This window comes from Meriones unguiculatus, chromosome 1 (genome assembly GCF_030254825.1).
Source record: "Meriones unguiculatus strain TT.TT164.6M chromosome 1, Bangor_MerUng_6.1, whole genome shotgun sequence".
Lineage (NCBI taxonomy): Eukaryota > Metazoa > Chordata > Mammalia > Rodentia > Muridae > Meriones > Meriones unguiculatus.
Window position 1 is genome coordinate 168,799,467 of NC_083349.1, and position 20,571 is coordinate 168,820,037.

Sequence of the window (20,571 nt, forward strand, 5' to 3'; positions counted from 1 at the left end):
ACAAACACACAGACAGGCATACAACTACTGACACAAACTGTGAGACAGAAAAAAGAAGGGGAAATTAGAGAAAGATTTATAGAGAGACAGGAAAGATTTGGTTATGGAGATGTAAATGGGCTAGTATAGATGGGCTATATGGCCTGAAATGCGGCTGTAAACCTAGGTAGGGTCTAGATCAGGCAGAACCTTAAAAGATGAAGACTTAGGTAGGTCTTAAGAGTTCAGACCAAGAAGCCAGGCAGTGGTGGTGCACACCTTTAATCCCAGCACTTAGAAGGCAGAGGCAGGCAGACCTCTGTGATTTTGAGGCCAGTCTGGTCTACAGAGCGCGTTCCAGGACAGCCAAGGCCATATAGAGAAACCCTGTCTCAAAAACAAACAAACAAAAATTTAATTTCATGCCAAGGACTTTGACTTAGGGTAATAGTAGTTATTCGGTAATAGGGAAAGAATCAGGCTCCCTTATCCTGCTTTCCTACTTAGACTATACTTTTGTGTAATCAAATAACAAAAGAGGAGCAATTTCCTTTGTAACTAATAAAATAAGATTAATAGAATTATATCACCACTTAAAACTCCTAGTAAATGAGCTGATACAAGCATTACTCATCACTGACTGCTAACATTACAAAAAGAAAAAGACAAACCCACATTTGTGTATTGCCAAGTGGAGAAGTGCCCAGCCACCTATGAAGTAATCTTGTCCTAAATCAAAATTAAATCTGATAAAACATCTAGCTCCTACTACTGATTCACACAAAAGTACAGAAGGGAAGGGAACATGCTATATACATCAAATGTCAAAATCTACATTGTGGCAAATAACACAGCATAGTCACTTACACCCAAAAGAGGAACATAATATAGAGGTCTCAGACAGATACCAACCAAGCACAGTGTAACCCAACAAACTAGAAAAATAATATATGCAAACATGTATAGAGAAAAGCCATGGGTTAGTGGTTGCTCCAGACTGTAGAGCTGAGATAGGGAGAGTAATAGCTAATAGGCCTGGGTTTCCTTTTGGGTGATGTGAAAGTTTAAAAATTGACTGTGGTGTTAGTTGTACAACTCTGAAATATTAAGAATATCTGAATGGTACACTGTAAATGTGTGGATTGGGTGGCATGTGAGTTGTATTTTAATAAAATTTGTACACATATATTACAGACATTATATATATACTATATAGAGTATATATTATTGTTGGTCTGTACGGTCTGAAGATGATAAACAATAGCTGGACTTTCAGTTATACATGAGCAAGTTTAGTGAGTATATTGCACACAAAACTGATATTAAATAGAATAGAAAGCAAAACATCATCCAATGGGGCACTCAAAACTTGCAGCAGAAATTGGCTGGAGAAGTGGCATAGAGTCAGCCAGCTAGAGTTGCTGACTGAGAGAGCAGTGTCCTCTCAGGTGGAGCTTCCCAGTAAAAGAACAGATAGCAGTAGGAAAATAACATCATCAGTTCGGACTTTTAAAACCACCTGGCAGAAACCAACTGGACAAGCGGAAGCTGTCAGCTGAACTTCCAGTTTCCTATTCCCGCTTCAGGCATTTTAATGTCGTGGGATAAACAATAGTAACCTCTGTTAGAAACCGTTTACCTTAGAGCTGTTTTCAAAGATGTGGTGTCTTTCCTCTTGGGTTGTTTTGCTGTTTTCTTTTTCTGGTGTTACAGAGGTATATGTGTGCTGGGATGGCAGTCCTTCTACAGAAAAAGAGCCTTGGAAAATACTATGAGAAAAACATGCTTGTAACGTCAACAGGGGATGATGGGGCAGTAACCCCATTTCCAGAGCCAGCTTCTCAGGGAGTCCGAACAGCATATGACAATTTACAAGTACTATGTACAATATAGTTATGCCACAAATATATTTTACATTATTCAAAGTATATCACAGAACTGTGAAATATGTAAAAGAAAAGATCCAGAGATAAAGAAAAAAATATCCAAAGAATGGAATATTTCTATTCAGAGGAAATAATATTATGCAAGAAAGAACATGGTATTTTTTGAGGTGAAAAAAAAATAACTGCAACTGCCATGTTTCTTGAAAGAGAGTACAGACAGTAGTGCTATAAAAACCACAGTGAGAGCTTGGGACTTTACCTGAGAACAATAGAAACTGTTGGCTGTTGACTGACATGGTTGCTAAGCACTGCAATTCTGGCTGCCACTTGGACAGTGAAGAGAATGAGGAAACCAGGTAAGCAGGTACAATCTAGGTACCATCTGTTATATTTTAGAATGGTGGGAGTGGGAATGAGCATATTTAACAGGAATTGTTCGATTGACTTGGTTTGGAATAGGGTAGAAAAGTGGCAAAGTTGACCTACCCATCTAAGTGGATGATGAAATGGGAACAGCACAGAGTGGTAAGTTTCATGGTAAGGAAAAGAGATTGATTTTTTTGTTTAGATGGTTGGAAGGATCTAATGAGGAAGTCAGGTTGAACTGTAATGGGCTTCCACTGAAATAAGTCCAGCCAGACTAGCAATTTATAATTTACAAATATTATGTACAAATATATTTTACATTATTCACAGTATATCATAGAACTTTCTCATGAGTATAAAGCATTTTTTTCTCTGGATTATGTTTTGGTCTAAATAACTAAGTTCCCATTCAGTAGTAATGCTCTACCATGAGAAAGTATTTTTGCCAGAAAGGAGTTTCCCAAACTGCTCATGGATAAAACAATCCCCTGTGGAATTTGCCTGGAATTTGAATTCCTCAGAATCATCTACACTGGGTTAATAATTAAAAGTTCCTCATACTGTCTAGTTTGTTTGTTTCACCTGTGTACAGGATTCCGATTTCACAAAATCCTCCCAGCAGAATTATTCAACCTGGTGTCAAAGAAAGGTCTACCTATTCTAGCAACCCAAGGGCAAGTCTCTGCTAGCTCAGGAAGTGGGAAGCTAAGAGGCCACAGAAACTGATCCTGTCCAGAACCAAAATACGGAAGAGAGTTCCAGCAAGAGCTACTCTTTGCATTTTTTTTTCTTATACCCTCTCCAAGATTCTAGAACTTTGCCTTTAAGAGACCAACAGCCATTTATTGCTTAATACATTTTTGGAACTTAGGGTGGGAATGGGATGGGAGGATGATAACATTTTTAGAGATAAAATAAGAAATAGACAAAGCTTAAGAGAGAAAAGGAGACAAGAGAATGAAATCTGTGTCTGTGTGTGTTTGTTCTGCCTGTCCTGTGAACATTAACTACTACCTCAGTCCCTTGAGTCACAATTAGAAATGCCCAATTGAATGCTCTTTTATTGACTGTCCTATTAAACAGACTAAGAATCAGACTTTGTCTACTTTATTCCCATTAGATTCTTCTCCAGTTGTTTCCATGACATGTTTTCAGCACAAACTCCACCAAGGGCCATTAGCTTAGGCACATCCCTAGATAGTAAGATTCTTCAAATCTCAGTGAAAACCCAGGCCCAATTTGTTTTTCTGCTTTTGCCCATCGCTGAAATGGAATAATAAAAACATGATAGAGTAATACTATGAAACCTGTAGATCAGGTTGTCGAGGATTAAATACCTTCTATATACTTGAAAATGTGTTGAAAATTGTGATAGGCTACACAGATGTTGGTTTTGTTGCCTTTATTTTGAAAGTTGGTTTCACTGCTTGGCGTGCTTGGTGGTTTGTCTCCGGGAGGGTGGATTTAAGTCAGAGGCGGTCAAGTATCTATTGCAGATGGGAGGTCAACCCACCTTGCACAGAGAAGTCTTTCGGTTTAAGAGCTGGAGGCGTGGGTATATGGTATGGATATGCAAATATGCAGCACTCCAGGTGCAGCAGTCCTGCCTGGCATCCTGCCCTCTTCTACCCCTCTGGGGCAGAATGCAGCCTGGCTTCAGGGGGTACACCCCAAATCGCCATCGCCAGGTCTGGTTCTCTGAGGTCCGAGGAGGCCATGGCTTAAGGAGTTTTAATACCCTAAAGGCAGATTTTGCAAAGGAAAACACAGAAGCCCTCTAGACAGTGACAGGTCAGTTTGGGGTGATAGGCACATTCCCTCTCCCAAGGGTAGCGAAGTAAGAGACAGTGTACTAGAATGAGGTTCACGGTTGGGGAAGGAACAGCTCACAGATGCTTTAGGTTTTGGAAGCCAGTCTGTGTTGGGGAAACGAGGAAGACATGGGAGCCGATTTTTTTTTTTCTAGTCATCTCAGAACCGCACTTCCTGCCACGGTAATCAGAAAAATGCCAAGGCAACCTCAAAGCACTACTAGGATGCCAGACCTGCCTACGCTCTTAGGGTACCCCTCGCGAGGGACCTCCGTCCACCGGGGAGAATGCAGGGGAGCTCGCCAGGTTCTCAGCCACCCTCGTGGCCGCGCCTTAACAGGCCTCAGTTTCCACGTGTGGAAAATGGCCACACTACCCAAATTCCTTTTCCACCAGAGAAAGGCTGGGGTGCTTCGCCGCTACAAAACCCACCAGAGAAAAACAGCTTCTTTCGGCATAGAGTTCCTGGGATAAGCAAACCGTCCTAACGCCTGCTTCCCTCGGTGCAGGGTCAGGCGGCGGCGAAAGGATGAACCGCGCAGGCCTCACGGCGCTTAGGCAAGTGAAGCACACAGACAAGCGCACAGACCAGGTCAAGGCCCGCGGTGCTCCCGTGTCTGGCCCGCACCACAGGTTAAGGACAGCTCGCTCCGCGCTTGCGCAACAGCCGCGCACCGCCTTCCTCCCGGCCCCGCCCCTCCCCCTCCCGAGCCGGGCCGTCCGCGCAGAGCATTGTGGGACACAAACAAAGTGCCCCCAAACAGGCTGGAGTGAAACGAGCGGCTACGGCGGCGCCGGGCCGCACGCGCGCTGCGGCGGCTCCCTCCCAGCCTCCCGTCCCCTCCCCTCAGTCCCTTTCCCCTTCCCCACCCCGCCCCGCCGGGCCAGCGCGAGCCTTCGGCCGCCCTCGGCAACCGCCCCCAACGGCCGCCCGCGAGCCGCGGGGCTGGGCCCCTCGCTCCTCCCCTCGGGCCCACGGGCGCCAGGCGCTCTCCTCGTCGCGCCTCGCACTCTGGCACCTCGCGGGCACGCGGGTGAGCGGCGGCGCCGCCATGCGCGCCCAGTCCCGGGCTGCACACCGGCCTAGGCGCGGCGGCCCGAGATAGGGTCCCCTGAGGCTCCCGGGGGAGGAGAGGAGCCAGCCGCGCGCTCCGCCCCCTCCCCCAGGGTTGCGGGCGCCGCCGCCGCCGCCTCCACCGCCGCCGCCGCCACCTCGCCGCCCCAGCCTGGCGGGGACGAGGAGGAGGAGGAGGAGCAGTAGCAGGCCTCCGGGCCCCCGCGCCGCCGCCCGCAGGTAACGGGGAGGGAAGGGCGGCGGGAAGGGCGGCGGGGGCCAGCCCCGGGACCGGCACACCACGCGTCGCCCACCTGGACGCGGGAGGGAAAGGAAAGCTGGTTTTGCCACCCCCGGTCCGTGCCGGGGAGGCACCCCCACAGGGTCCCCTCATTGGCCATTAGTCCCTGGAGCAGGGCTGGCCTCAGTCCCCGAGGACCCGGAGCAGTCGCCCGGATCTTCTGAGGGAGCAGATTTTGCAATGTAGCCCGCCCAAACGCCGAATGCTCTCCCGGCGGGGTGTTTATCACCCGCTCACCTGGTCTACCCGCGAGCCCCAGACCTGTTCCCTCTTCTCCCAGTCTACCCCCACCACCCCCACCCCCGGGATTTAAACGACACTTTTCTTTTAAAAGAAAAAGAGGAAGAGAATCCAAACACCTCTTTCCTCCTCCTCCCCCCACCCGCCACCTACCTGAGGATCACTCTGTATCTGGTCATTTTCCTGTCGGCCTAACAAAAAGAGGTTACCTGCAAGTGAAATGACAACTTAAGTTGTAACTATTTAAAGAAAATTGCATCTGTTTGATTTTTTTGTAAACCTTAACCAGAATCTATTGTAAACCACGATGTTCGTGTACTTTCTCGGAACTTACAGATTTTAAGACCAAAACTTGTTTTTAAGCATGTAAGCATACTAATCTGTCGAGTGTGTTTATCGGAAGAATTCTTAACTTCCGCTTATTAGCATTTTACGGAGAGATAAGTTAATACCAAAAGCAAACTATACAATATAATACATACGAGAGGCTGGATAAAGTCTTGCTATTTCCTTTTGCTTTTTTGCTTTTTCTTGGTTTAAAAAATACTATGTAGATCTTTATTTTTTTTTCTCTTCCTATTCATTTTGATTTCCAGTTGTCTTTGTAGTTTTCCCTTGGGAACGTAAAAAATGAGTGTTAATACTTTTGTGTTTTAGAATGATTTGTATTTATTACGAAAACCAGACTTACTTACTTTGTGCAACAGTGCTTTACTTTTTATGTATACAAATATACAAGACTTTATGTATACAAGACTATATACAAGTCTTTTTCTCAGAACTGATGATCTAGATAGTAACATTTGAATTTTATAGAAGAGACAGAAACTTAGTAATATTAATTGTACCTTGCTCTAGGTTGTGCAAGTAGTGAGTTGACAATTGAACTCAGAGACAGTTCCCAGTTAAGATGTCTTTTCTTGCTGTACTTCTCAGTAGTGATATACTTTCTTTTATGGCCTATCCTGAAAGTTTTCAGCTTTACAGAAGTTGTCCAGAAAATACAGTACCAGATTTAGTGATCAACGTCTTCCCCCATATTGTTGCCTGTTTTGTTGTTGCTGTAGTGGGCATCAGACCCCAGTGTAGATAGATGGTTGTGAGCCACCATATGGTTGCTGGGAATTGAACTCAGGACCTCTGGAGGAGCAGACAGTGCTCTTAACTGCCTAGCCATACTCCCAGTCCCCCAAAATTCTTAAATATTTCCTAAAAATAGCAAGTCAGTAACAGCACCCATCAGAATTTTTGTATTCAAATTGCCTCAGTATCTCCACAGCTGAAATCAATCAAGATTCTTGGTTGTTTTGTAGAATATGACTACATTTGAGCTTTGACCTTGTCATGTCAAAGCTTTGAATGTCTTTTCATATACTGCTCTTGTTAAGTGAAATTTTGGCTATAGACCTGTCCAATTATTGGTCCATGTTTGCATAAGTCCAAGGATATCTATGAATATAGCCCAACACAAAGTTGTAAACTGAAGAGAGAGAGTGTGTGTGTATAACTTAATTGATTGCACCGTTCCTTTGAGAACATTGTAGATGCTAATGATATCTTGTCAAAAGATTGGGCATCCCTGGAAAAGAAGATTTAATTAGTTTAAAGTGAAAACTTACTTGGCAATAATAGTTAAATAGGAGATGCCCTGTCCCTTTGTGTTGTGCATATTAGGAGGATTGTAATTTTGGGACACCACACAGTTGATGGTGTCAAATGTGACTGTTTGGTGACTGCAAGGTCTTTTGTGAAGGTGTGGTTTGACAATTTGATTATATATGGTCTTAAGGTAGACTTGTAAGAAGCAAATAACTTGTTATAAATAACTTGACTATACTTTCCTTAGTGATTTTTTTAAGCTCTTAATTATTTTATTGAAGTTTCCTGAAAAGAAGAGATTTTTCTTTATTAAGTAATAAACTAAAGTTCTCCCTAAAAATACAGATAAAATACTTGATCACCTTAAAACCTTATCGAGTTTTATAGTAAAGCGCTGGGGAAGTTGTTAACCTAATGAGCATATTGGTTTTTTATTTTTTCATATTAAGGAGTTTATGATAACCACTATGGTCTTGAGATTTGGGGGGATAGTTATTACCAGGGAGTTTTAATTTATTCATTTTATAACCAATTTAGATTCTTTTTTGAAGGCCACATTGCTCCAGGTTTGGAAATAGGAAGCCTTTCAAATAGGTTGTAGTGTATTTTGAACTTAGGGTCACCACTATATTGGAGCCCTTCCTAGTACAAGATACCCTAGGCTGCTTTTGCCTTGCTCCATCTGGAAAGAGCTATTTATTCAGGGAGTCTTGGACATTTCAGTGAGAAATGGTATTTACAAACTAAGATCTGAAAGTTTGGCATAATCATTTTATCAACTATTACTGTTTCTAGAAAGAACTAGGAATTTATTTACTAAACAGGGAGAGTCTCACTCTATAGAGCCCTGGTTGTTCTGGAACTCACAGACACCCTTCTGCCCCTCCAGTGCTGGAATTAAAGGTGTGGGCTACCATACCCAGCCATTTCAAATTTGTTTAATCATGAGTTCATAGTGATACATCTAATTCAAATTAGCAGGACAGATTTTTTTCATCTTTGGGTCTTTTTTTTTTTTCCGGAAATGACTATCTTGCTAACAAAACTGTTTATTTGCTCTCTGCTCTATTCAAATCATATAAAAATTGCAATACCAGTACTGCTGATTCTTATTAAAGTTGGAGATTTAGGATATTTTTTTCTAAGATTTAAAAAAAATTTGTGTGTATAGGTGTTTTGCCTGCATGTGTCTGTGTGCACATGTGTACCTGCGTCCTCAAAGGCTAGAAGAGAGTGTTGGAGCCCCTGGAACTAAAGTTATAGTTGCTTGTGAGCTGCAGGTGGGTACTGGAAACTGAACCTCTGGGTCCTCTACATGGATGCTAGTATTCCTAAGCCATCTCTCTAGCCCCAGAGTTCTAGTTTTGAATACATAAAATATATACATAGTTCCAAATAATGTTACAAAAACTATGCTTTTGAAAACTTGACTCTAAGGCCTAAGTTGAAGTCCCAGTACTATCTTTTTTTTTTTTCCCCATCCAGAGCTGAGGACCGAACCCAGGGCCTTAAGCCCTCCACCACTGAGCTAATCCCCAACCAAAGGGTTTGTTCGGTTTGGTCTTTCTTTTACTTTTTCTTTCTTTTTTTTTTTTTTTTGTCCCAGTACTATCAAAAAACAAAAACAGAACCTTGGCTCAAGTGCTAGAAGGTTAGCAGTAGGGTAGGCTGAAGCCATGTACTAGTACTTTGAAGCTTTACTATTACATTCAGATTCCTTTGGCTAATCTTTGGAATTTGTGGAGAAGGAATTTTGAAGCTTGCTTTTGTAGGTGTTATTTTAAGTACCAATTTATGAAAGAAAAACTGCAACTTAAAATCTTGTCACGGGGAGAGGGAGCACCACGGTAAGTGCCTGCAGTAGCAGAGCCCTAGCACCATGCGTGGAGGGCTGGGGACCCAGCGTTTGAGATTAGTAGACAGCTAACTTAGCCAGGAAGGTGATGGAGGGAGATGGGAGACTTTTACCTCCTATCATCCTTATACCCCAAACCAATCATCTTTAAGGCTGAATGTAACTGATAGAGGCTTTATGAATATTTGCTTTATACTACACAACAAAACTGGAATCTATATGCTACCTGCAGATATAAAGGCTGTTTGGACATGTAATCAGTAAAGAAAGCACATTATTTGGATTAGACAACTCTGATAAAAATTCATAGTTATGTGGTCTGAAGTATTCTGTTCATATAGTTTTCAGGGTGCGCAGTGGTCATCTAAAGTAGGTATGTATGGTTATACAGCAACTACAGCCTATTGTGGTATACTGTGTGGGCTAATGTGAGGATTGTAATTGCTAGCATTTGTTGTACCCTTTCTGTATACTAGCTGCATTAACTATTATTCTGTGAATCATCTCAGTTGAGGTTCATTTTAGCATGTAGATATTGCTACTAGTAATTTATTTTGCAAGTAAGAAAACTGATATCTAGAAGAATTAAGTGGCATTTCTAAGATGTCACAGCCGGTGAGTGGCAAGCCCAGGTTTTAAATTCAAGTGTATTTTCGGAGTTAGTACTTACCTACTTTCTGTCTCTCACAACTGAGTGTAACAGACCATGACAGTGAACTTATTTTCAGTGACTATACATAAGGAACTACATGACTCACTTCATACTATAGGAACACTGAAATTGCATGTCAGAAGTCACAAGTCCTTGTCATAGCTATTGTAAATCCTTAGATTTCCCCTTCTGGGAAATGTGGAAGTCCTCACCCTGTGTCAGGGATTACTTGTGGGATAAAACTATTAAAGCTCTCAGAAATCAAGATGGATTGATAGAGGTTTGGAGGGCTAGTATATTAAAGCATGTTGATCAATTCTAGGTAGGCTTGGCTATCTAGATAATCAGCCATAAGGGTTTAAATTTTTTTCTATATCTGAGAATTTGCACAGTAATATGTTAGGGGTTGTGATTAAACAATTCTTATTTTTTAAAAAAAGAAAAACAGTATTGCCGGGGCTATAACTCAGTGGAGATAGTAATGTCCTAGCACCTGAGGTCATTGCACTCTGTAATTGAGGTAGTAACAGGCATGAACCTGTAATGCCAGTACTCCAAAGGTGGAAGGAGGCAAGAGAATTAAAGTCATCCTAGACATAAGCCAGTTTTGGCCACCCTGGGTTGTTGCATGAGGTCCTGTTTCAAAACTACAGTAAAGTTTAAGTCCTTCAAAACAACCACCCCCACACCTGCAATATTCTGGCAGTTAACAGAGATCCTCACCCAATCAGTGTGCAGAGAATAAGAGATGTGAAGTGCTCAGCCCTAAATGAGAGGTATATATTATTACCTCCCAAGGCTTGAGATCTTCGAGGAAGAGAAGAAAAATTGCAAGAACCAGCCAAAGGTGGTAGCTGACTTCAAAGAAATAGTACTTTCTGGACACAACAGGGCAGTTGTTCACATAAACTCAGTGGTTATGACAGCATGACCAAGATCAAGCCAAACAAAATCCCAGCATTGTGGGGATGGGCAGGGGAGGTGGGCACAAATGATCTTTGATAGCTGTTGGGAGAGGGAAAGGTGGTTTTCTTTAATATTAAGACTCTTAGTAGATTGGGCAACATAAGCTCCATTCATGGAAGACTGAGGAGAAAAAGAAAACTCAAAGTTGGGTGGGTAAGGAGGTGAGGGGGGTATAAGAGGAATTGGGGTAAATATGATCAAAATATATGAAGTTCTCAACGAATTAAAAATCCTGTTTTTTAACCTGGGTTCAGGGGGTCCTGCAGAGACTAATAACTCCAACCAAGGACCATGCATGAAAAGAACCTAGACACCTTGCTTAAAGGAAGCCCATAGGCTGCTCAGTTTCCAAGTGGGTTCTGTAGTAAGAGGAACAGGAACAGGGGCTGTCTCTGATATGAACTCAGTGGCAGGCTCTCTCATTGCCTTCCCGTGAGGGGGGAGCAGCCTTAGCGGGCCACAGAGGAAGATGATGTAGCCCTGTTGAGACCTGATAGGCTAGGGTCAGATAGAAGCGGAGGATGTCCTCCCCTAACAGGGGACTAGGGAAAGGGCATGGGAGAGAAGAGGAAGGGTGGTAGGACTAAGAGGAGATGAGGGAGGGAGCTACAGCAGGGATACAAAGTGAATAAATTGTAATAAATAAATAATACTGTTTTTTTTTAATTTTCTAGTATTGACAACTATTTAAAAACCAATAATGTACAGTATCCCTAGTGTCTTTGTGTAGACTCTCTGAAACTTCTAGTGCATCTTTTTTTTTTTTTAAGTTTTAAAAAAAATTATATTCGGGGAGGGGGAATATGAGTATGTGTGCATTGGTGAGGATAGTTAGAAGTGGTTGTGAGCCACCTCACGTAGGAATTAAACTCGGGTCTTCAAGCAGCAGGGATTAAGAAGGCTGAGCTGTCTCTCCAGCCCTTTCCTAGACTTGTAAAAGGAGTTTCCTTATTATTTAAGAGACTCTTAATTAAGTTCCTAAGAATAATTTTAATGCCCTTATAATTATTAAATATATCAAAAGTAATTTCTCCCTGTGGTTTCCTGACATGTTGTAGACTGCAATTCATATAAGTTTTATGAGGTATTTTTGTTTTAAATGCCTCCACATTCATTATGAAACAAATAGTTCTCCCACTAAAGGATTGATTAAAAATTATCTGGGTTAAATTGAAAGTCTTGGGGAAGTTGTTTGTTGTTGTCCTTTATATTAAAAATATTTCATTTTAAGGGCTGGAGAGATGGCGGAATGGTTAAGAGCACTGTCTGCTCTTCCAGAATTCCTGAGTTCAATTCTCAGCAACCACATGTTGGCTCACAACCTATTTATCCTGGGGTTTGATGCCCCTCTTCTGGCATGCAGGTATATGTGCAGTCAGAGCACGCATATACATAAAAATAAATAAGTAAATCTTTAAAAAAAGAAAATATTCCAGTCAAAAATACCTCATTTTACACCATGAGCTAAAAATCTTTAGTCTTGGTCCTAGGTAGGTTGTTGGTATTAGTGGAGCTTGTTTGTTGAGATTGGGTTTTACTCTGTACTCTAGCATGTTGTGGAACTCAGTATGTAGCCTAGGCTAGCCACAAACTCCTAGCAGTACGTCTACCTCAGTTTTCCCAGTGTTGGGACTGCAGGTGTTATAATATACCATTATGCTTAGCTCAGTCACTAGCGACTGCATGTGTGCCTTTGAAAATACAAAGAAACATTAGGTTTGTGTTATACCCTTGCTTGAATGCTACATTAATTTCTTCATTTAACATTTGTGTCTCAGATGCTCTTGGCCAGAGAAAGAGTAAATCTTGGTGTCCAAGAGTTCAGTCGTGAGTGTTGAATCCCCTAGAATTGGAATTATAGGCAGTGTGAGCCATGTGAGTGCTGAGAACTGAACTTGGGCCCTCAGAAAGTGCAACAAGTACTCTTAACCACTTGAACCATCTCTTTAGTTTGAGTTTTTAAATTTTGTTTACTCATTAATCTTCATTTTCATTACTGATAAAATTAAGATTCTAAATGATGTTTCTCTCAAATGGTATATGAAAATGAAATCATGTACGGTGAAAAAATACTTTAAAAATAATACTTAAAAAATACTTTAAACATTACTAGGCACTTGTTAATGATTATTGTTACTGTTTTCAATAAAAGAATCATTTTTTTAACTTTATGAAATAAAACTTAAAGGTAACTCAGAAAGCCTTATGTTAATCTTGCCACCAATTTTGGACCTCTGATTTCAATTGAGTTGTCAGTGGCTCCTTGCCATCCTTCTTTGAGTTGGTGGGTGGGGCGGTTGGTTGGTTGATTGGTTGATGGTCTCATTCTAGTCCATGCTAGCCTATGCAGCACTCCTCTTATTTCAGCCTTCCTTTGCTTGCAAGGATGTCTGTGTGGCTGGTGCTGGTGGAAATCAGAATTGGCCGTCAGATACTCTGGACAGTTGTGAGCTGTCACATATGGGTGCTATGAATCGGACTTGAATCTTCTGCAAGAGCTTTTAACTGCTGAGCCATCATCTCTCCATCTTAGTTTTTGAGACAGGCTCGCACTGGACCTAGAGCTCACCAGTTTAGCTAGGCCATCTGGCCAGTAAACTGCAGATAGTCACCTGTTTCTGCACCCCCCCACACCCTAGTGCTAGGGCAGATGCATGCCATCAACCTTGCTTTTATCTGGCTTTTGGGGATCCAAATTTAGGTCCTCATGCTTGCACAACTAGTGCTTCACCAACTGAGCCATCCTTTGGCCCCTTTGTGTATTGTCTTTGTCCATTGTAGCCTTGTTTCTAACTCTGCTGCTTCTTTTTTACTTTTTGTTTGTTTTGTTTTGTTTTTCGAGACAGGGTTTCTGTGTGTAGTCTAGACTGTCCTGGACCTGCTATGTAGACCAGGCTGGCATTAAACTCACAGAGATACGCTTGCCTCTACCTCCTCGAGCGCACCACCCTGCCAGTCTCTTTTTGTGCTTTTATTAGTTCTTTAGTGACTATTCACTGGCTACATTAAAAGGGGGGGGGGGGCAAAAAAAGAAACCTTTGTTTTATATCTTTGCCCTATCAGCATTTGATTCTGTTAATCACTCCTTGAAATATACAATATGCAGGGCTGAAGAAATGGCTCAGATGTTAAGAGCACTGGCTGTCCTTCCAGAGGACCCAGGTTCAATTCCGTGCCCCACATGGCAGCTCACAACTGTCTGTAACTTCAGTTCCAGGGGATCTGAGACACAGGCAAAACACTGATGCACATAAAATAAAAATAAAATTATATATAAAGAAATATTTGATAGGCTTTGTCACAGTATCCAGGTTAATCATTATAACTTTTCCCAGGTTTTCTGTTATTTCTACCCTCATTATTAAACCAACTTTTATCTGTTTACCTGAAGATAGTGAGATGAAGGAAATGAAAAAATTCTCAGTTTTGAGCCAGGCATGATGCTTTTATCTAAACACCCGGGAAGCAGAAAGCAGTCAGATCTCTATGAGTTTGAGGCTATCCTATCAATTATACCCTATTAAAACATTTAGAAAATGGTTTTAAAAGAATCTATGCTGGAAACATCCATATGGTTGATCATAGTTATCTGTGGCAAGGACAGGGCAAGTTCTGAGTTTCATTTGTTTCATAGTGATGTCATAGGGTTTTAAAGATCTGGATAATTTGAAAATACATCATCTGGTGGTTTGTATGAGAATAGCTCCCTAGGCTCATGAGTTTGAAAGCTTGGTCCCACTTAGTAGAACTGTGAGAAGGATTAGGAGGTGTGGCCTTGTTTTAGGAGGTATGTTAGTGGAGGTAGATTTTGAGGTCCCAAAAGTCCACACTAGACACAGTCCCCAGTCCCTAGACTGCTGCAACTTGAAATCAGATGTGTGCACTCAGCTACTGTTCCAGCACTATACGTGCTTTGCCTGTCAGCATGCTCCTCCATGGTGTTCATGGAGTAACCCTCTGAAACTGTAGGCAAGTCTCCAGTTAAATGTGCCCTTTTTTATAAGTTGCCTTGGTCATGGTGTTTAGTAGAACAGTAGCTAAGATACATTGTAAATGGCAAGTGTCACAGAAATAGAAGGCCTTCCTTTACTATGGGGTAGAGAGAGTAAAAAAGTAGAATCTAACCTGTTGAGAGCATTCAAGTACAACTTCCAAGTGGGATCCCAGAAGTTGAGAACTAGAAATGTGTATGTTGTATTTAAAGAGTGAGGAACCAGAGTCAGTATTGTGGAAGTACAATTCATATTAGAGTGTAATGAGGGAGAAGCCTAAAAGCATTTAAGGAGAATGGATCTTACAGTGTATATATAGTGAAAAAAACCTAGTGTCAGATATAAATTGCTACTGCTGGCCTTGTGACATTTCTTCTGCTATTTTTTCTTTCCTTTTTTTGCATTGTGTGTGTGTGTGTGCGTGTGCGTGCGCGTGCGTGTGCGTGTGCGTGCGCGTGCGTGTGCGTGTGCGTGTGCGTGCGTGCTCTGTCCGAAGGAATGCTGTATGTGTGCGTGTGGACGGCTAAGGACAAATTGACAGAAGTTGGTTGTTTTTACCATATGGGTCCTGGGAATTGATCTCAGGTCATCAGGCTTGATTACAGGTGCCATCTTGAGCTATCTTGCCAGTCCTTATTTCTTCCAAAACTCCATTTCCTTGCTAATGTAGTAGGAAATAGTAATTCTCTTAAGAATCTTGTATCTTGAGCCAGGCCTTAGTGGCACATGCCTTTAATCCCAGCACTTGGGATGCAAAGGCAGACGTATCTGTTTGTTCGAGGCCAACCTGGTCTACACAGTGAGTTCCAGGACAGCCAGGGCTACACAGAGAAACCCTGTCTTGAAAAGCAAAAATCTTGTATTTTAAAATCAGTATTAAATGTTTCGGCATATGGAAGTGCTGCAAAGAACTATTCAAGGTTAATAGTTCTTTAACATGTTAAGGCATGAGCTAGTGTCTGGACTCCAGTGATTGTCCTATTAAAAATAAAAAGTAGAGAATTTAAGTTTGGGAAAACTCACCAGTCAGGATACCAGTTTGGGTTGGTGGGGTGTTGTTTGTTTGTTGTTTTTGTTTTGAGACAGGGTCTTTGTCTGCTTCTCCCTCCTAAGTGCTGGGATTAAAGGCCTGCACCATCATGCCCTGCTGGTTTTGTTTTAATAGCCTTAATATATTTGCGATACAGAAAGGAAAGAACAGGTGTTAATGAGCATGTCTGTGTTGGAAGGAAAAGAACAAGAAATGTATTAGTTTCTAAATTATCACAAACTACATAATTTACAATCACATCTACTAATTATTTCCCATATTGGTGTCACTAGTAAATACAGATTAGGTAGGATAAGTATATTGATGGAAGGTATTTTTGGTTTTGGGTTTGTTGTCTTTTTGAAGGAACTAAAACTTAAAAAGTAGTTTTAAAGGCATGAGAATAAAAGGAACTTTGAACTTTGTAATAGCCAGGTTTTTGTAACTAATCAAACACCTGATAGAAACAGTTTAAAGGAGGAAAGATTAATTTGGATCAAGGTTTGAGAGATGTAAACTGTTCTATCCAGTGGGCATAGGGCAGAGCAACTCATGGAATCCTTAAAGAGAGAGAGAGAGAATTCTTAAACTAACTGGCTTTTCCTTTTCTTTCACCCATGACCTAGTCTATGGTGGCATGCTCTCCACATTCAGGTTGTCTTCCCTAGTTACTGCTGTCTAGAAACACCCTTACAGATACACTTAGAGATATGCTTTGTTAATTTCCTGGGTTCTTCTCAGTCTAACCAAGTTGACAATCAAAATTAGCTGTTACATTGAATGAAAATCCCAGCCGTTCTAGTTTTACCAGTGAAGACTCAGGAAGCAGATGCTGAGGTGAAAACCTACTAGCTCAGGGAGGCAGAGAAAGCACCCAGCTGACTTTATTCAGCTCATGTCCTAGCTGGAAAAAGCCAAAAGCTCAAGGCTAAAGAACTCAAGCCATGGAGCTGAAGAACTCCTCCTTCTTCACACTGTCTTAAATACCCCCTCTCTCACACAAAAGTCTGTCCATATTGCTTAATCCCTGTCAACTGGTTTCTTGCTCCACCTCTTGACCTAGGGTTAACTTTATTAAATCCTGTGTACAGAAAGCTCTTGGATTAAAGGTGTGTGCTAGGGCTGAGCCACATCATAATCACCTGTTTACAATAAACAGAAAGTTCTTGGCTTAAATGTATGTGTTAGGGCTGAACCACACCAAACAAAAGACACTTTTTTTCACACTTCACAATCTCCGGTTTCACAAAGGGGTTAGACATCCTGCAACAATTAACCAATATAGGGCTGGAGAAATGGCTCCCTGGTTAAGAGCACTGCAGCTGGTACTAGCTAGGTTTCTATTGTTGTGATGACACCGTGACTAAAGCCAATTTGGGAAGGGAAGGGCTTATTTCTTCTTACAACCACACCTCACAATCTCCCATTAAGGGAAATCAGGGCAGAAACTCAAGCAGGAACCCAGAGGCAGGAACTAAAGGATAGCTATGGAGGCGTGATGTTTCCTGGCTGTTATTCAGGCACAATCATCTGCCCAAGAGTAGCATCACCCTCTGTGATCTGTGGCTTCCATATCAATTACTAATCAAGAAAATGGCCCCCACAGGCCTGCCTAAGACAACCTGTAGCGGCATTATCTCATTTGTGGTTGTTTTCCCACATGACTGTCTGTGTTAGGCCGACAAAAAAACTAACCAGTACACCCTCCTTAGAGAGGACCTAAGTTCTGGTCCTAGCTCCTACATCAGGAGTCTCATAGACTCCAATATTCTACACAACCATCTTTCAAAAAAGAAGGTGGTAGCACATGCCTCTAGTCCCAGCACCGGGGAGGCAGAGGCAGGCAGATCTCTGTGAGTTCGGGGCCAGCCCAGTCTACAGTGCAAGTACAGGACAGGCAAGGCTACACAGAGAAACCCACAAGAGTCTCCAGGTTACACTAACCACTAATCAGTGCCTGATAAACAATAAATTAGTGTGGCATGGTAAGTGCTCAAATAATTTGTTCTGTCATTTGACATTTAAAATAATCATAAAGGAGGGACATTTGTATAATGGGACAGACCTCAACAGGTTCTCATTGTAGCTATAAAAAATATATTTAGGTAAAAGATAGTGGCCAAGAGAATGTTGTCTGCCAAGAATACTAGAAGCCACTAAGGTACTCCAGTTAAATTTGGTCAAAAAGAAAAGGGGGGAGTTGTACAGCACAAGATAAGCCCTCTAAGTGTTTTCATCTTTGGATCTAAGACCTAAAATAGGGGCTGGAGAAATGGCTCAACTGTTAAAAGCACTGGCTGTTCTTTCATAGGTCCTGAATTCTTCCTTTCTCAGATGTACAGTAAAGAGTTCCAGAGTTAGGCGTGGTACCACATGCATGTAATCATAGCTTTTAGGAGCCTGAAGCAGGATTACCAGCTTAGTCTGGGCTACAGAAGAAGCTCTAAGACAGCCTCAGCCAAAGTGAAACCTACCAGGACAAAATCAAGCAACAATAAAAAGCTACGTGAAGGACAAAATCAAGCAACAATAAAAAGCTACGTGAAGCCCAGTGTAACAGCAGAGTGCAACTGTGACTGAAGAATTCTATTGATTTCCAATAACCAGAATCAGCATCACACTTTTTACTTTTTTCTCTTCTTTCTCCCCACCTCCTTTTTTTGGTCTGAGAAATTAAAACAACAATAACAACTATTTCATAAGCAGGGCATGGTGGCACTCACTTTAAAGCATTTAGAAGGCAGAGATAGTTGGAGCTCTTCAAGTTCAAGGCCAGGACAGCCATAAGTCTACACAGAAACATGTCTCAAACCAAACAACAAGCTTATTTTGTGTTGACATGTGATAGACTTATTTTTAAATGAATCAATTTTTGTATTTATTTATTTTGTATGAGTGTAGGTTTGTATGTGTGTGTGCTACAGTTAGCAGGAGTCACTTGCCTTCATTCCCCGTGTGTCCTCTGGGGAAGGAACCCAAGTTGTTCAGCTTGGCAGCAAACACTTTATATGCTGAGCCCTCCTACCAGCCCTGAATCCTTTTTTTCTTTTTTTTAATTTATACTGTGATTGGTATGTAGAAATAAGTAAAAGCCTTTTCGGTTCCCAATAAACTTTTAAAAGTATAAAGAGACAATACCTGAAATCTATTGCTTGGGTTGATGCCATTCTAGCAGCATACACCGAAGTTTGTTTCCTGTTATTTTTTAATTATTACTATCCTTAGCTATCATGTAGATAGCATGTCTTCATACGTTGTAAGAGTCCTTGAGGATATTTCAGTCATTCATGCTTTTTATTTAATATTTGTCCTATTGACAGGGCAGCATGCTTCCCCTCCCCCGTATTTATTACTTTTGATGTTTTTGTGTTTCATTTCAGTTATAACCTATCTTTGTTTATTAGCATTTTCAGCATTTTTACTGGTTTTGGACCTACCAAGCGTGATGGATTTATTTTTATTTTTATTTTTTGTAAACACAGACTAATAGTGGAGATCAGAAAGCCAAAAATTAAATGACATTACAAGTTCATTATTATTGGCTAGGCATGCTAACATATATATATATATATATATATATATATACACACACATGTAATCCAAACTCTCAGAAAGCTGAGGCTGAAGGTCTACCAAATAGATGGTCAAGGCTAGGCTGGGTTGTTATATATTGAGTACCAAGTACATGGGGGCTACATGACAAGACTGTCTGAACAACAAAGTTTTATTTCTTAGTAGACACAGTTGATACTCTTGCTTTGGAAAATGACAATTATTAAATGTAAGTAGAAGATGGTCTGTGGTCTGTCTAAATTTGGCTCTGCAAGGAGAATACCTGAGAGATGGTTTCCAGGTTTTGGTAGCTTGGGATGAAGAATTAAAAATGAACAGTCTTCTTTATCCACAGCTTAACTTTGGCAGTTTGAGCTACTTATGATAAGCTGCAAATGCCTTACACTTCCAAGAAAGAGACCGGATATATATAACTTAATTATTGTTGTTCATCTCTTTTAGGTTAGGTCTGGATAATAGGGGCCACTACTATTACTATAGTGGGCTCAGGCTTCTGTAGCCTCAAATAAGAGGGAACTGTTATCTTAGAATTTAAGCTATGAGTAGTAGTTAGGCAGTTGAAAACATGCATCACTAGCAGAGCCTATGCCCATAATCCTAGGCTGTAGCAGGAAACCATAAATTTGTAACCAATCTGCGATTCATAGTGAACTCTGTTTCAAAAAAAGGGGTGTGAGGAGAAATTGTGTAACAGAATGCCAGCTCAGTTTCAGACACTTAATTTGAAATGTGGCAAATACATCCAAGTAGAGTTATCAAGCACTCACTGGTCACTAGAAGCCCATAATTGAAGTTCAGGAAAGATGTTGTATATTTGAGATTGATTTAATTACCTAGGCTAGTCAGATCTACCATTGATTGCTCATCGCTGTTCTCACACACTCTCTCTCTTTCTCTCTTGTGAGTATATATTTTACTGTGTGCTAACAGTGAGATACTTACATATAATATTAATTCCTATGACCCTCATAAAACTCTCACTTAAATCATCTGGCTTCTTCAGTAATACTCTAATGATCCAGAGCTCTCTGATTGCAAAGCTCTTGTTTTTGTTTTTTAAACTGGGCATTGAATCCAGGGATTCAGACATAGTGAACACTGTTCATTAAGCTATAGCCTTGGCCCATTTTTATTTTTATTTATTTATTTTTTCCAAGACAGGATTTCTCTGTGTGGCTAATGTAGCCTTGGCTGTCCTGGGCTCACTTTGTAGACCACATCACAGAGATCCACCTAACTCTGCCTCCCAGAGTGCTGGGATTACAGG

General features: G+C 41.4%; 1 protein-coding gene across 7 annotated transcripts in view; it reads left to right on the forward strand.

The window, feature by feature from the left end:
- Window positions 1-4,872: 4,872 nt before the first annotated feature.
- The window catches only part of Zbtb44 (zinc finger and BTB domain containing 44), a 58,375-nt gene continuing 42,676 nt past the window's right edge, over window positions 4,873-20,571 (forward strand). For 3 of the 7 annotated variants that reach the window (XM_060371296.1, XM_060371300.1, XM_060371303.1), the window contains exon 1: window positions 4,875-5,336. The gene's annotated coding sequence lies outside the window, so the exon portion shown is untranslated. Of the gene's footprint in view, window positions 5,337-20,571 lie in introns of all 7 variants that reach the window. The other 4 variants (XM_021644032.2, XM_021644033.2, XM_021644031.2 and 1 more) reach the window with 3 other exon arrangements.